At 42.6% G+C, this 14652-nt stretch overlaps 1 protein-coding gene across 7 annotated transcripts in view; it reads right to left on the reverse strand.

Annotated features, from left to right (window-relative positions):
- Positions 1-11721, reverse strand: part of ntng1a (netrin g1a) — a 122872-nt gene extending 111151 nt beyond the window's left edge. For 6 of the 7 annotated variants that reach the window (XM_085286491.1, XM_085286487.1, XM_085286484.1 and 3 more), the window contains exon 1: positions 8469-9260. The gene's annotated coding sequence lies outside the window, so the exon portion shown is untranslated. Of the gene's footprint in view, positions 1-8468; positions 9261-11017 lie in introns of those variants that run through there. The other variant, XM_085286485.1, reaches the window with a different exon arrangement.
- Between the last annotated feature and the right edge of the window lie 2931 nt (positions 11722-14652).

A 14652-nucleotide genomic window follows, 5' to 3' on the forward strand; every position in this document is an offset into this window, starting at 1 on the left:
CAGTTTGTAGTCATGCCTGATCACTTTCACCTAACAGACACTAAATTAGGTCTAAGCGATCTCTGATGTTCACTGATGGTGTAGTATTGTTTTAATTGCTAACTTTAATTGCAATTAATTGCAATTAACACAGCCATGTTTAATAAACCCTAAGGGCAATACTATGGGTAAAATTGGATCATGTTATCATACTACAGACACACACACACACATATAGATACACATATATATTTATTTATTTATTTATTTAAGGAGAAGTTGAATAAAAACTAAAGCTCAGAATTATCAAAATGTGCTAAGAAGCAGCTGAGCACAAGCTGTGACAGGATTATAAAAGGAAGTGTAGTGTGAGAGTGTGAGAAAGTCAGTATGTGGAAAGAAATAATACACTTCTATAGAAGCTGAAGTCACATTTAATGGTCTACCTGAAGCCTAAAGATGTGTTCAAATGAGTAGATGAGCATAAGCATAATAGAGACGGAGATGAATGCCCAGATGAAGGGAGTCCACTAAGGACAATGTAAAGACATATTTAGTTCTATTTCACATGCAAATGTAGCAATAAGGCTATTTTTATTTGCCTCTTAAAATGTAAATTGGACGCATTGTACCAAAGTAGGGTAGATATGTGATGCTTCTGTGTTTCACACTGTGGCATTTGGAGTCATTTCAATCCGACTGAATGTAAATCATAATTTTTAGAAACAGTCAAGGTCAGGGGCAAAGACTCAGTAGCATATAAATACACTGTGCAAAGCAGCAGAGGCACAAAGTGGAAAAACATCCATTAATAATGTTGGAAGCCAGATGATATAAGCAGAAATGCAAGGTACCTAAAAACAGGGCAAGATAAGATGAAAAAAATAACTCCAATTGATCACTAAAGCACATATCCCGAGCTTTAGCATTCATTCTAAAAAAAAAAAAAATCCATTCAAGAATCCAAGAATTAGTGGAAAGAATTTAATTTTGCAGGTAAAATAAGCGAGAAATACAATGTGAAATATAGAGTAAAGTATTGCAGGTCAGTGGGCAGAGGAGGGAGGAAGAGATTTGGGGGCGGGGGGGCAGAACTGAAGCACCTTAAATGTAAAATGTAAGAATGTCAATGGGGGAGATGTCAGCAGGTGAGGAAGCAGCCAATTATCCAGACGAACTCTTGGCACAGAGCTCCCTGTTCCCATTAAGAGACATAATATTACCGTGTTAAGAAGGAGACTAAAGAGATGGCTGGAAAGTGTCCGTGTGTGTAATAGCGTGTGTGTAATAGCGTGTGTGTAATAGCGTGTGTGTAATAGCGTGTGCGCACGCCTCACGTGCAACCTCTGGATAAAAAGTGGTTCGAGTCATGGGTAATGAGACAACAAGCACGGGCGAGGGCTTCGATAACAAGCAATAGAGATCACAAAAGCTGGGTCATTATTACTCCACTAGCCTGGACACAGCAGCCCCTTCCTCTCATTACTCCCTGCTTATAACCCTCTGTCGCTCCAAGCAGACGAGGTGAGAGCGAGAAAAGGAGAGCAGATGGAAGAAGTGTGGATGTGCATCTTAAGTGAGAAAATGGTTTATTTTAGGGCAGGCTGCTTCCTCCAACCATCGATCAAGGTCTAAGGACATCAGAGGAGGTGCGCTCGGAGGAAGCCTGAAAATTCTTCCACGTATAGGAATATATACTGCATCGTATGCACACGGCAAGTAACAGTGGGAGGTCGCTGAATATGAGAGAGGAGCGGACGTAGAAAAAAAAAGTATTATTTTAAAACTCTTTAAAAAATAGCTTTTCTCTTTCAACAGAACTGCATATTGCTCAATTGCCTAGTCATTCAGAAATATGGGATTTAACTACTTTTTAAAAATGTTATTACACTGATGTATTAAGTTGTAATGTACGTTAAAAAAACAATCAAGTCATTAGAAAAAGTTTAAATACGTCACAAGACCTGTCCCAGTTGATGAAAAAATATATTCAGTATGATAAAGAAAAGCCCCACAGCATTTCTTCTGTTAGACGTGGAAACACAAACAGATATGTTATAAATGAGGCTATAACTAATAAAAGTTTGGATCTCACATCTTTATCCTGTTAACAAATGTCTGAAACAATGATCATTTTTAAGGTTTTCAGTCATTAATCGTTACTTTTTATTTTCAGTCACAAAAAATACAGTCATGGAAATATAAATTCCTATGATCTCATATTGGGAAGAAAGAGTTGCTTTAATTTTTTATTGATTTAATTATGATATTTCTAATTATTAGAGTATTATAAAACCTTTAAATGCAGCTTCATGGAAAAATGGTAAGAACTACAGCTCCATGTCTGTGGGTGCCCCTCAGGTTGCTATGGTATTTATGGGTATGCCTATTTTTATATTATTATCTTTGACATGTATTTTATGTCTATTCTGTGTCATAAAAACAAATATCATATTTTCTATTCAAAAATGTCAAGTGGATGCTGATGTTTACCAAAATAAGATAAAAAAATCTCCACAGTCTGCGATGGGAGTTTACAAACAAAAAATCAACTGAAAAGATAAAAAGGGAAAGATTACAACCAAAAAAATGGAATAACAGGCACTTCAGGTAAGTTTGGACAAGTACTGAAAATAAACCAGTGCACACTGGCTGTAGGGATACAAAGCTACCAACAGAGCACCTTCACACGCTGTAGATGTGCGACACCAAATATGTGCATCATGTTCTTTTCTAGGCTTGAGAGGCAATGCTGAATTCACAGAGTGAATTGGTTTTGGAGTTTTAAACATTTAAACAATCGCACTAATTAGCTTTACCTCCAGATCCTTGACTCTGGCATTGTTGTGACTGAAGGCAAATCGGATTTGTTTCTCAGATCAGGTCTTAAGGGCAGACTGCTGACTTTCGTATTTGCCAGTGATCGGATCAGATTTGCGTATCCAGACAGTACCAGAACCAATCTGCATGAGCTGCTGCGGTAACAACACAAGTGTCAGTAACTGCATTGCTCCACTTGTGACGCAGCTTTCTAAGAAGCCTTCCCTAACAAAGTAGCAGCATATAATTTGCTTTGGCATCTGTTATTCTCCATGTTGCTCTCTATAGCGCTCTGCAAGTGGCAGCATGAATTACACTCAAACTTACATTTCTCATAATTTTTTTTATTTTTTTCCACAATTCCTAAAATCAATCCAAATAAAATTAAATCTCGATATGGCGAGAAACAGATTTGGGCTGACAAGTCTGACAGTTACGTAGTTGCACATACTTGTATCGCACATTTCTTTTTTTCGTCTAGATTTGTGTCACATTATCATTTTAAACACATTATTAGCTGATCGGAATACAATTCTACGCAAACCCAAACTCCATCTACATCTCTCATTATTTCTTTCTGCTCTGGAAAACCTTTTTTTAGAATGTATTGTCCTTTCATCGTTCTGGTCATTAAGAGCATACATTTTTAAAACTTTAATCATAGGAAACCATATTTCCACGAGTGCTTTTGCTTTTTTAAAGTTAAGAAACCCTGCCACTGTAGCCTCGCACTTTTCATCAGTGTGAAAGAATTGATCAAATTCCAGCATCAACATAAATGGGTTAAACCGAGTTGAAATGAGCATAAAGAAACTTTCAAAAGGTAAAAATATAAACAGCACACACACACACACGCACGCACTGTGAAATATACTGAAGGCCAAACATCCTAGTAAAGCAGTGACAAATGGAGCACGTTTTGAATAGCAGTAAGCTTAAAAACATGAACATTAGATTGAGAAATTGAATTATTAAGATTTTTACACATACAGCCATACATTATTTTGCTTCTGCTCTGTTTTGTTAAGTTAAAATAACTGTTTCTTTGTTTCTTCAGCAGGGACGTTGTTTCGATATGACTGTATGTGCAAAAGACCTACTGTGTGGGTCGGAGTGGAGTTGCCATTTAGACTGAAGGTAGACTTTTTAGTGAACATGAGGGGTTTAGGGCAGACCGTGCAAAATAATAAGTCTCAAAAATCTTACATAAGGATTTAAAGAAGTTTTCATTTTCTGAAAAGCAGATTTGTACGGGAGAATGACGCAAAGACCCCAGTAGACTGGAGAGCACAAGTCTGGGAGCTGAACAGATCTTAATTTGCATGCTGAAGAAAAACCCTTTATGACTGTGCAGTTAGTCAAGAAGGTACTCCAGCATGTGTGTGCACAGGTTGCAGTGTCAACAATCAAGAGAAGACTTCTTGCAGATGCTCAGAGGACCTGCTGCAAGATGCAAAACCACGGTAAGCCTCAAAAGCAGAAAGGCCACCTGCAGCTCACATAAACATCCAAAAAGAAAGTTTTGGAGCACAAGCGTATGAAATGAGGGAGCAAGTTTTGTCTAAACGTAGAAAGAAGAAAGACAGGAAAACTAAAAAAATAAGCAGCTCCACCCAGAGCATCAAACATGGAAGTTGCAGCTATTTTGTCTTAAAATGCTTCCGGTGGAACTGATTGTTTCACACATGACACGATGCAGAGGTGCACAAATTCAACTGATGGGTTAAACCTAACTGGAAAATTTGTCATCATCCAGCAAGACTGTTTTCCTAAACAACCAAAGAACATTTTAGAGTAAAGACGAGGTATTTCCTCCACTGGCTGAGAGCAGACACCCCACAGAACCCACGAGCTCAAGGAGATTACAGTGAAGAGAGCATCAAGCATCTGCTGCTATCTGCGAGACAAAGACTTCAGGCCATCATTTACTGCAAAAGTTTTCACCAAAATGTTATATGTGAGGATTTGCTTTGTCCAAATGAATCCCTGCGCTGTGTCTCCACTCAGTTGTTTCCATAATGACACAAACCCGATGAAATTAAACATATTTAAGGTGTTGGTGCTTTAATGCACAGTTACTATATGTCAACCTGAATGGGTTGAACACAGAGCCTGGAGAACAACAGATGCTTACTACTGGATTGTAAAGAAAAATTACTTCAAGACGTTAAAGCAGTGATTTTAAGGTGGGGCAGAGGAAATAAAAAGCAGCTTTAACTTCTATTAAAGGTCTTTACAGAAGTGTGAGTGTGATTAAAAAAAAATCTTAGAAACAAAAAGTGTTAGTCACTCCGGGGAAAATAGCAACGTATTCAAGAGCCTTGTTCAGGCAGTGTCATAAACCACATACAGTAGAGCAGTTCCTCACAGCCTGTCTGAAACATCAGGGGACTGTAGACATCAACCCGCCAGGCTGCAACCTGCAAGCTTTTATATTTAGACACATGAATCTTTCACAAGGCCCCGTAGAACTGGGATGGGGTTGTTCGGTTGGTGAGGTCACCACCCATCAAAAGCAGCCTTTTCACCCAACTGAACACCTCTCTCTGGGGCTGAGAAACGGCCCTCTGCGTCCTCTTCCATTTCATCCCAGAGGAGCACACGAGCACTGACTGTTTATCCTCATCACAAGGAAAAAGTTACGTGCATGTCCCCAGAGCTGCACTTCACTACTAGTGGGAGTAACTTGTAAACCATGCACATTGTCAAATAAACTAATGAAAGGACGACTCCTTATCAGTTTGTAGTTCTTCCTTTTTTCTCACTCTAGCCCTAAATGTGTACGTCTGAATCTAAATCCAGTGCTTTTGTCCCACTTTAATTCCCCATTCTTCTGCTTTCTAATTTCTGTTTATATTGAAAATTCATTTCTGTTGACCAGTGGTTTGTGTGGGTTCAGCATTTTCTCCTGCGATTGACTGCCAACATTCTCCACTGCTTCGGACAGCATTTCTTTTATTTTTTTTAGTCCGCCTGTGAACAAAAGAGGCCATTTTGTCACCCAACCAAAAAGAACTATCAGGTCATAATCGCTTCCAAACCATCTACAATGGCCCACAGGGGGCAGTACTTACACACCTGCCACATTATAAAGCAATTTGATGAGTAATAATGTCCCAAAATGTAAAAAGTGTCCACTTTAGCTCTAAAGGGTGCACTCAGGACAAGGTGCGGTGGAAAAATTACGAGCTTACAGCTGATATTTGAGCTATTTTCCTGCCTTTCATTTTTAATTTCACACATTTTATGCACTTTCAAGGGCAATTTCTGACCCTGCTTCTGTCCTGTCGCTACCTGCTTTCATCTTTTCTGACTCCACCTGTTTCATATTCCCTACCAGTGCCTTACTATAAGAGAAACAAGAACGCAGGAGTGAGAAGGGGAGAAAGACAGGATGGCAGACAGTCGGAAACAGATGAAAGATAGATAAAGATAGAAGCTGGCTAGGCTTCAGGAAAGAAAAAACCCTCCTGCCTGCTCTCTGCGCGCCGCTCACCAGATTTCTCTGCCTGCTTTTTTTCAGAATCCCTAATCTTGCCTGTTAACAACCTGCCAATAGGGCCGCTGTCCTCATGAATAAACATACGGAGAGTGGAGCATGGCCCTGAAAACATGACAACCAGCGCTCATGTGAGCACGCCTATAATGCGAGTGAGCTTGCCTGCGACTCAGTCCATCACTTAGCACTTTTTTTCCACTTCTGAAAATGTCGCCACCTTCAATTGGCAGGCTTATGATCTTTTAATAATGATGACAGGTAGCAAATGGGTGGAGTGCTGAAAGCTATGAAGAGACTGTGTGGTGGAGATGAGTGGGCTGACTCACAAGAGCTCAGAGTTAAAGCTCCGCTGCGGGGTTAGACAAATAATTTGCCTGTTTTTGTTAACTGGGCTTGCACTGGCCCTTGTTTTCCTCTCCTGGTGTGATAAATGTCTGACGGAACCAGATGCAATAAAAGAACAGAGCCACGAGTTCTGTCAACCTGATGTTCATTCGTTAAGAATTTCAGTTGCTCTTCTCCGAGAAGCTTTCCCACCCTCAGGATAAAAAAAGTGAAAAATGGACAAGATAATAGGCAGTGAAAACTGGATAGTGCTGGCTATCAAAAAGCCATGCTGGAACTCTAAGGTAATCATTCCTTAAACAGGATGTGGCTGCAGTCTGTCTTTGAATCAAGCATCTACTGGAGCCAGACAGGTCAGGCCTCTGAAGGCGCACAAATCCCTGACGGCCAAAGAAGACGTGCTTCACTTGCCTCCACCAGCTGTATCCGCCACCGTCCTCCATCACTCCCTCTTTCCATCCACCCCCACCCCTTCCTCTGAGCTGCTCAAGCTGCCTTGTGTGCTCTGTGTGTGCGGGAGCAGCACTTTTGACAGGGTGACTGTGGCGATGCTGACCCAAGTCGAGCTGAACGCCCTCGGGCGTCAGTTACTCCAGCTGCACATATAGAGCAGCGCGTGGGGCACCCGATGAGACAGTGAGACAAGATCACTCCTACTTGCTCCCTCCCTCCCTCCTCCTTTTCTCTGCTTCCCCTCGCCACCGAGCATGCTTCTCTTTGCGACACAGGAACACCTTATGCATTATTAAAGACACTTTTCCTAAAAAGGCTGCTAGCACATTATTCTGCAACCACAGTGACATGTCTCGATGCTCAAAATGTCCACTTTAGCTCTGAAGAATGTGCTCACCCAGGTAGCTCTCTCAAGCTGACAGTATTGTGAAAAGGTTGGAATAGTCACACAGTTTAAAGCGACAGACGCTTGGAGCACACAAATGATGGCTCAGTGTTACCTACGAGTTTTTGATAGCATTAGATATAAATGACAAAGCACATAAAGCACAAAGTGACTTCAAATCTGATATCAGTCACTCATTTATGCCAAAAACAAGTGTAGCTGATGCTGTGTATGAAGTGTAAACTAAATCCAGAAACCCTCCAATGCACACTGTGATCCTCCAGTCAGAATTTGGATGGAGCCTGAACCAAAGAGCGCTCATGTTTAATGATAATGGTTAAAGGCATCTGCTTAAAACAGCAAGGGTTTTTTTTTAGACTAATTCAAGGTGAAGCCATTCTAGTCTTGAAGATTATAACTATTATTTAAAAAAAAATAGCATAACTGTACTGCCACATACTGCTTTGTGACAGACCTGGTGTCACTCATTGGGCTAGGAAGCATCTTTAAATCACACCAGGAGCTACCAAATGTGCAAAAGTGACCAACACCTAAACCAAATATACCAAAAAAGCTTCTAAATGCAAGAGACAACACAAGGATGCATTAAAGGTGGAGTAACTGCTTGCAGCGTGACACTAATATAATTATACATGGCAGTGAAGCAAGGACGTTGTAATAAGTTCCACAAGGGGGCGCCTCTAAAAAATGACCTGAGGAAATTGTGTCATGTTTTTGGATGAATTCAAGGGCACCTTATTTCTACATGTTAACACGTCTTCTTTGCTTTAAACTTTGTCAAGCTGTCCAGAAACCAAAGCCCAACAGCTGCCTGCCCCATCCTTAGCTGTTTATTGCTGGAGATAAATGCATATAAACCAGACTCACCAACTTCCAGCAATGTTAGAATTTATTAACCGGAGTGTAAAAATTATTCCTCAACGCACAAAAGAAAAAGTAAACTTCACAAGCAAATGGAAAACTCACATTTCTTTGAGTGCCTCTCTGGGAGTCCCGCTGCTCTTTAACGCCGCTCAACAAGTTCAGAGCAGCAGAATGAACATGAACGAAGAATGAAGCTCTTTAAGACGCGCTCCTTAACGGGAACGTGATGAGTACGCACGTCAGTCTCCGAGGAATCGCTGCGCGCACCATCTCTCGCTCTTGTTTCAATCAAGAGGAGGATTTTCCTGCCACTTCAAAACAAATGACTGATCACCGTCCTGAGGGCTCGGTCAGCACCGCGCCTGCTGGAAACGCGGGGGATCTCTGAGCAAGACTCCGGTGCCAAAGTGTCCATCATCCTCTTTTCTGGTGTCATTCCATCACGGTGTCAAACCTGAAGCACAATGATGTCCACGGAAAAGGGAACCCCCCACCCCATCCCATACACACAAACGCACACACACGCAGTACCGCGAAAGAAACTTTGACCTGCTGGCGCGCTTTCCTCCTCTCTGTGATCTGCTTCCTATATTTCCAAAGACTGCTGAGAGCGGATCTCTGCGCGGATCCCGTCCCCACTCTCCCCTTTCTCTCCTTCTCCCTGGCTATGAATAGGTTTCAGCCACTCAACAGGGACATGAATCACAGACAATTAGTCTCGGCTGCTGAGAATATCCGCTCGCATCAACGCATCTTCTCCTGGCCGTTTCCCCAGCAAGGCGCAGCACCAACCGCACAGACGGAGATGACGGGGAAGATAATGCGTTCCGAGGCTCTATTAGATGAGACGCACACTCAGCGTGTTTCCCCCCCACACACACGCATACCTATGGTTTTTCTCCACACCCCTCCAGCCCTTCTCCACTTCGACATACTCCTCCACCCCCCACCCACACCCCTTCTTCACAGACATCAACACGCACAATCCTCTTTCGGGACCCGTTAGAAACTCAGAAGGGAGGGGGATTGTCTGTAGTTGAACCTTGTTTGGTTGAGTTCACACGAGTCGGCTGATCGAGTTAAATTATCCAACAAATGTGGGCGTGAATATAGTCTCAAAGGAATGATTGCATCCGGGCAAAATAGAGGGGGGGATCATACTCTTGGTGATTACTACTTAACAGCCATCCGAGCATGTGAGAGGAAAAAAATAGAAGAAAAAAACAATATTTGTGCTTTTGATTTCACATGCAAAGCCATTGTGAAGTGTGAACGTGTTGAAATGCCAGGATCTTATTTATAATTAGATTTATTAGCTATAGTTCTAGTAAAGCGAATTTAATGTGTGTTGTAACTATTCAAAATGGTGCGTAATTGCTCCAAAATCCCTCTGACGCAAATAAAAACAGTGGTACCATACGTTCACTGGTCCCGCCTCGTTAAACGGGCTGTTTTAATTCCAAATACGTGTAAATTGGGACAGATTAGCATAATATAACCAAGACTGAAAAAAAAATGGAAATGAACAAATAAGGGCGAAGGCTCCACTGAAAGTGTCTATTTTAACATTTTAAAACTCAGTTACTGTGGGTGAATACGTCCGTGGGATTACTTAGATATAAATAATACAAAAATCTGTTTATCAGAGTTTAACATTCGAAGTTTAACACCTGTGGGTGAAGAAGCAACGTTGTTTATATTAATTTAAGGATCTCATAACCTACTTTTAAAAAAAAATTATAATAATAATAATTATTATTTAGTTAGCGCCCAGTGTGTTCTGTATTATCACCCCTTAACACAAGGAGCAAGAGAAGACGGGATGTTAAGGAGTCAGGTCATGACACTTGGCGCGCAGGTTAACCTCACAGTAGCTTGACAGCCTTACAGTTGAACGAGTGTCTACAGTCTATCTAGTCTCTAAAGGCCAAGACAGGCCCCTAGTCACCCCCTACCCGAAACCAACCTGTGTTAAGGCTGGTGATGTTCAAGGATGTGGTTAAAAGGAAAGAACAGACACACAGACTTCATAGAAAACGTTCGTTGGGCTTTTTTCTTCTTTTTTAAAATATCGATCAAAGAGCCTGAGAGAGAAAAAAAGTATTTGATGACAAGTGTCTGCCAAGCGTTATTGTAATTTTTAGTTTGACTTTAAAGTGGGAATATCGGCACGCAGCAGTGCTGATTCGTTTCGAGTTAGACGTGGAAATGCTTCCTGCTTTGGTTCTGTGCACCTACAGCGCATCCACGTGTCCTTTAAACAACGTATACAAGTGATTTGGAGCAAGATTTTAAGATAAATCTTTCTGTTCAAAGAAAGTGTGAAACAGCACTTTCTTAGTAGGACAGCGGCATTCAGGCTACACCTGATCTCATACTGGATGTACCACAGAAAAGGTACCGCTTTTTATTAGAGCATCTCTCCGCACGGGAGAGTGTGGTGCCGAATGAAAGCGCAGCAAAGAGAACCTGAAAGGTAAAAAAAAAAAATAGCATGTGATCTCAAAATAGTCGCCTTACTTTCTCTTATCACGACGCACCTTTTGGTTGCCCACTTGGCGCGCGTCGTAGCGAAGCTTCAAAAGTTTATGCGCCCCTCCATCCAGCTGGACATCAATTAAAGAAATAAATCGGCTGCCTGAGCCTCTCACCTTGGGCTTCGGTGGTTCATTCCGTCGGTAGCAGCCGGTAATGTAGCCTGTTGCAGACAAATAAATCCGCTTTAAAACGGGACATCTTAGCACGGCGCGAGAACGGCACACTCCGCGACCCGCTTGTCTCTGCCGCTCCCGGGGAATGGAGAGGAGCTCCCTGCACCGACGCAACGTCACTTAGACCTGGACACACAGGTGGAGATTTTTCCAGGAGAAAATCCCACAAAGTAATTGTATCTTTAAATCGTTTGGTTATTAAAAAAAAGAAAAAGAAAGAAAGAAAGATTTAAAAAAAAAGGAGAGACACAGAGATACCTCGAGTGGCCCCTTAAAAAAAGAAAGAAAAAAAAAGAAGATCCTTGGAGACGGCAGAGTGGCCAGACCCACTGCTCTCAGACGCAATGAGGTGGTGAGGCTTTGACAACTGGCTTTCACCTGAAGTTTAATTCTACTGAGTGCAACCATGAACAGAAATATACATATTCTTTAATTTTTAATTTTCTTTTTAATTTTTTTTTTTTTTACAATTATATGGCTTTAAGTAGGAAATGCACTGTCTAAATATGTGACAGCATTAAAACTTTGGAAACAGGAGCATCGCTACTGAGTGGGAAAAGAAAAAAGCTCTATGGAAAAACGGCTGGCAGTAATTCTGTTAGTCTTCATTTCGAGCAGCTGCTTCCAGAGAGGTGTTTTGTTTGCTTAAAGTCACGTTGTTAAAAGTCAAAGGTGTACCGTCTGAGTAGACAAACATGTAAAACTTATACTGCTATGCAAAGAGCTGGAACAATGGATTATATAAGCTGTGAATGACAACATATTGCAACACTAGAGGGGTTAAGCAAGTCAATCAAGTGATAAATCAAACAGAAGCATGCCGTGAAACAACTCTTGCCTGATTTGTTTTTTTTACTTTTCAAATTGGAGAATATTGCATTATTTGCTCACTTGTCTTGCATCTTTAGCAGTTACAGCTGAGGGAGTGGGCTTCCAAGGCAGCATATGAGTCAGAAACAGAGTTTTCAAGGCTAGAAATCTCAACAATAAGCCAGTTGAGTCACTAAGTTGAGGAAGGAAATTTAGGGAATCTCATTTTAATCACTATTATTCAAGTTTTAATCACCTTTTAGTGATGACAGGGAGTCATAGCTTGCTATGTAAAGCATCTATGTGTCTCTTTGGAGGTGAGACAGTGAGTAAGTGTCAGGACCAACACAGGGCTCACGTCACCTGGTGGGATGCGTTTGGAAAAGACTGAATCAGGTCAGCCTCACCACTATTATGCACCTGCTCCATTCGGACTTTGTGTCAAACGTTTATCGTGCTCCTTTCAGTCGGGCACTAACCCTCCGCTCCAATCTGCTGCCTGCAGACCTCTGCTGCTTATCCAATCCTGCACGGTGTCCTAAACCCATAACCCAACTCACCCAAATTGAAATATCATATTAAGTTATAAAACAATACCTGAGAAGAATTACAGAAAAGCATAATCCAAAAAGTGCATGATTGAAAACGGATTAGTGGGGAACAAGAGGGGGAGGAGGATGTGGCCACACAGTTTGGTGGATTTGTACTTTGCTCACAGGCAAAGAGCCGCCTGCCTCGGGCTGATTGTGAATCAGGGCCATCCCGTTCAGATTTACGTGCCCCTGCGAGTGATTTGGGATTTACTTTCTTAACAGGCGCCATCCAGATCTGTCCTTGTTGTGCGGTGTGTGTCTGTCCATGAAGTCATGCCTCAGTGCCTACAGCTGGATGCTTTTCTGATAGGCAGTCGCTTTCTCTGCTGAGATTTGCAGCTCAGGGGCAGAATAAATACTGTTTCTCATTTAAATAAGTCTACGGTTTTATTACTGTTGAGGAAAAAAATATGTGGACGTGGAACAGCACAGTTATTTTGGGGTTTAGCAGTAGGCACATGGGTCAACGACCCCAGAAAAATGTGGCAGGGGATCAATCACATTACCAACTACAGAAGCAATAACCAGGCAACATCTAGGACTGATGCCTCACTGGCTGAGGATCTAAACCGTTTCTTCGCCCGCTTTGAGACGACCAAGCCCTCAGCTGCCACACCACTTCCACCCGCCCCCAGCACTGGCACACTAACACTTAGGGAGCACCAAGTGAGGTGTGTTCTAAGGTCAGTGAATCCCAGGAAGGCGGCAGGTCCTGATGGAATACATGGAAAGGTTCTCAGAGCATGTGCTGACGAACTGACTGGAGTCTTCACTAAAATCTTCAACCTTTCCTTGTCATCAAACACCGTCCCGCCCTGCCTCAAAACCTCCACCATCATCCCCATCGCCAAGAAGACAGCTGTGGCCAGCCCAAATGACTACAGGCCTGTTGCACTTACGCCTGTAGTGATGAAGTGCTTTGAGAGACTGGTCTGTCAGCACATCAGGGCCGGTCTGCCTCCCACTCTGGACCCCCACCAATTTGCCTACAGGACAAATCGTTCCACCGAGGACGCTATCACCATAGCGCTCCACACTGCGCTGAGTCACCTGGAGCACCGAGGAAGCTATGTGAGAATGCTCTTTCTGGACTTTAGCTCAGCATTCAATCATATCATCCCGGAGATCCTGGTCCAGAAACTGTCTCACCTGGGACTCTCCACCCCCATCTGCCTCTGGATCAAGGACTTCCTGACAAATAGACCACAGTCTGTCAGACTCGGCCCCCACCGGTCCAGCACCATCACACTCAGCACCGGGTCTCCACAAGGATGTGTTTTGAGTCCCCTCCTGTTTACGCTCTACACATCCGACTGCTCCCCTACCCATCTCTCAAACACCATCATAAAGTTCGCGGATGACACCACAGTGGTTGGACTCATCTCAAGGGGGGATGAGTCGGACTACAGAGATGAGGTCAACAGACTGACTGAGTGGTGTTCAGTTAACAACCTCCAACTGAACACCACGAAAACTAAAGAACTTATCTTGGACTTCAGGAAGTGCAGAGCAGACCCGGCCCCACTTTACATTCACGGGAGCTGTGTGGAGAGGGTACACTCCATGAGGTTTCTGGGCGTGCAGATATCTGATGACCTCTCCTGGACTGCAAATACTACAGCGGTGGTTAAAAAGGCCCAGCAGCGTCTCCACTTTCTGAGAGTGCTCAGGAGGAACAACCTGGAGGAGAGGCTGCTGGTGACATTTTACAGAGCCACCATAGAGAGCATCCTAACGTACGGCATAACAACATGGTATGCAGGGTGCTCAGCTGCAGACAGGAAAGTACTGCAGAGGGTCATCAACACAGCCCAGAAGATCACTGGCTGCTCTCTGCCCAGCCTGGAGGTCACTGCAAACTCTCGGTACCTCAGCAGAGCTGGCAATATCATCAAGGACCACTCTCACCACAGCAACCAACTGTTTGAACTATTACCGTCAGGCCGACGGTACAGGTCACATAAAACCAGGACAAACAGATTCAGGGATAGCTTCTTTCCCAGAGCTATCACCGTAGTAAATAAGCACAAAAACAATTGAACCTATTCCATACCGTCACTGTCATTATATTATGCTGCTATTCATACTGTCATTATATTAATGCTGCTATCCTGTATATATTGTACATACTATTGTTTGAGTACTTACGATTGTTTTTTTTTTTGTACTTTT

This window comes from Mchenga conophoros, linkage group LG9, assembly GCF_057382185.1.
Source record: "Mchenga conophoros isolate Kocher_MC1m ecotype Shallow Benthic linkage group LG9, M_conophoros_male_GT1.1, whole genome shotgun sequence".
In the NCBI taxonomy this organism is placed as follows: Eukaryota; Metazoa; Chordata; class Actinopteri; order Cichliformes; family Cichlidae; genus Mchenga; species Mchenga conophoros.